A 3477-nucleotide genomic window follows, 5' to 3' on the forward strand; every position below is an offset into this window, starting at 1 on the left:
TTGTGGTGAAAAAAGACTAATTTATATGAGCTCAGGTGTTATTTGATGGTTTTTGTTGATGAGAAAGTCATCACATAATACGTATTTGAGATCATAAAATAAGTTTTGTTTGATATTTTTAACAGGCACCAGGAGTAAAATACTTATTTTAAAGATGGACGAAATGAATGTGTTTGAAATAATTTGAGTAAAAGAATCAATCAAGTACTCACACACACAGACTTCTAGATGTAGCATATGCATCACAATAATGGTGACAAACAAAAGAGCTCCATAGCACAAACTCATCCTTATTTTCCAGCCTTTTTTGTTCTGATTGTCACCATTGATGTGATGCATATCCAAAATCTTGATGTCTGTTTGTGACGACATGATCGGTTTTCTAAAAGTAAGTACATTGTTTTATCTACAAAGTTTATATCCATAAAAGTATATCCATAGTTGCAGCAATACATTTTATTTTACTATAATTAGTCACCATTACAAGAAAGATATGTGTATGTTAGATCTCAACTCTCTTTGCCACAGTAACAGTGTTTTACAACACACAAGTTACAGCAGTAAGAGACAAGCTAACACCAACAAATAGCTGATAACACCTGAGCTCTTTTAAACTTCATCTTTCTTCACCACAAAAACAGCATTTTAAAATATACTGTTATGGCAGCAAGAGACAAGCGAACATAAGAAGTATCTGGACCAAGATCCCAACTAAACCAAACATTTTCCACCACAATGGTGACTTCAAATGAATCAAGTATGCACATTTAAACCTCTGTTAATTCTCAATAAGAGCTTCTCTAGATGTCTGACAGAAATAAAGTCACAGAACCTTGTAAGGAGGATATGTGAACATCTATATCGGATGTACAGAAGACATAAAAAACATTAAAAAAAGACGTCATAAAAACATTCTCTCCTCAGTGGATGTCTTTTCAATGTCTGCAAAGACATAAAAATACTTTTTTTTTTTTTTTTTTTTACAGTGCAGTATAGGGTTTACTGTATTTTCATAAATATTGTGACAGTTTGTCAAAAGGTCAAAGTTTAAATATGCTGTTATTTGTTTTACTTCAGTGTGCTGTCAAAAATAAGAACATCATTTTCAGTTAAATTTACATGTTGAGTTAACTTAAATATGTAAGTACACTTGAAATTAGTACCAAGTTAAGTGAACATAATTGTTTAAGTACATTAAATAAGAATCAAGTTTGGTGAACTGAGTGATTTAAGTACAATCTACAAAACCGTCAAGTTAAATAAACTTAAATATGTAAGTTTTGGGAGACTCCATTACTCAATTAAATTGAGGCAATGAGTTTACTCAATCAATTTAGTTCAGTCAACTTATTAGGGTTTTCAGTGGGTCTAACCAGTTAAGCAGTAACTTTAGCTGCCATGTTATTTCGCTCAAAGGAAAACGATTGGGCCACTTCATCAAATACTTAAGTTGTCGTTTCAATAATCATCTCAAAATCACGTACCACAAGGATTTAAATTAACATATTTCTCCAGTAGAAATCATGCAAAACAACTTTATATCTACATAATTTTAGTCACCAAACATAGTACACAAAGAAAAACTTCCTCTTGAATTGTAGTTCAGCAACCAAACAGACCAAAAGGACGAATTTTGTAACCCACCAATCAGTGCTTTTGTTCTCTTGTTGCTAGGCAGAATTTCTCCCATGGCCAATCACATTAAAGGAAGAACAGAGTGACGTTGAGTTTTTCGAAAGGATTACTCATGATTTTGAGCTCACAACACTTGAAATCTTAAGTTTATGCATTTTTAAGGTAAATGAGTTAAATTAACTCATATTTTTAAGTGACAGGGCCAAAATGCAAAATTTTAAGTAATGTTTAGTCAACATTACTTGATTTTTTAAGTCAAGGCAACATTAGGGTTTACAGTGTGTAAACTGGTTTAAAGGGACAGAAGTGAGAGATTTATTTACCCTCATTTGATAAAACTGTTTTGAAAAAAATTATTTTACATTTAGAAATTTCTAGAATATCGGGAATAGACTAAGAATACTATATATATATATATATATATATATATATATATATATATATATATATAAATAATTTATATATAAACTAATTAGCAAAAATCAGTATAAAAATGTCCTCTTCACCCCCTTATCTGGCTCCTCACTTGCTGGACATCAGTAATGTGCATGCTCTTGCTTTTAATGCAGTACAAGATCCACGTTGATCATTCCTGCTATATTCACAGTTATCCCTCTAGTCTTTTTAACAATAAAGCAAATGGCTTTTCAAAATAATTCATCTAGTAACTCCCTATAAGGCATATTTGTTATTAAATATATACAATAATAACTTCTGGTGTATTGTTGTTCCAGATGTCATTAATCTGATCAAAAATGTTTATGGCTTAAGTAAAAAATAATCCTGGTAATTAATAACATGTAGTTTTTTAAGTGTAGAATAAACACATATGAGCCTACCTAGTAAAATTATGAATTGAACAAGAATTTTCAATACACAATATTCACCATATTAATTTTATTGAAGCATAGACTATAAAGTTGATAAAGTAGCATCAAGACAAACACGATTCAAGTAAAATAATAATGGATCATCAAAAATTCATTAATATCAAAAATTTATAAATTCACACAGATGAGTAATGAAATTTCCTTAAAAGTAAAACGAATCCATCCAGTCAACTGTGATACAGATCATGTGATATATATAAGACATGTGATACTGTTTCAGAAAATAATGATCACATCAAAACTGGTTTCATCTCCCCATCATGATCTTCTTCTCTTGTGTCTGGAAACAGTTTGTGGTTGATATCCAGCACTGATGTGGTGTAGCTTTTTTCTCAGCCAGAGGATCACTCAGTCCTAAGATCCCAGACCTGGTCAAAGTGAAACAAAAAACACAGTTTAATGGACAGTCAGACAGTATAATGTTCTATGTGATTTTAGCAGGGTGAGTAACTATGACCCTTGTAGTGCTGTACACATACCATTCTTCAAGCTGTTTTAAGAACTTTTGAGAAGCTTTTTCTTTGAAGACAGTTTACCACATCCTCTTCTTTCACTCCTTTCAAGGGCATCACTTGGTCAAAACCCTTCATTTGGCTGATGAGATCATCTGTACAAAGTAAAACTTCTGTCTTGGTTTGGGCACAAGATGGCCGTCCTCATTCCTCATCCTGAGCAAATAATTCCCTTGGTCTTCCTTCTCTTCTGTGAAACAAGATAATCTCTACTTACTCTGTGTGCAATTAATATTGCTCATTAAACATATAATTAAATTAATTTAAAAATAAGAATCAGACCAGAGCATTTGAAATAACTTATGTTTTTTTTTTTTTTTTTTTAAACTCACGATGCTGAATATCTCAGAAAGTCACTTTAATAATCCTGGAGAAATTAACACAATACAGCAGAAACAAGATGAGACAAAGAATATGACTTTTTTTTCAATGGCCAAACA

Source organism: Carassius auratus, unplaced genomic scaffold (assembly GCF_003368295.1).
Source record: "Carassius auratus strain Wakin unplaced genomic scaffold, ASM336829v1 scaf_tig00024428, whole genome shotgun sequence".
NCBI lineage: Eukaryota > Metazoa > Chordata > Actinopteri > Cypriniformes > Cyprinidae > Carassius > Carassius auratus.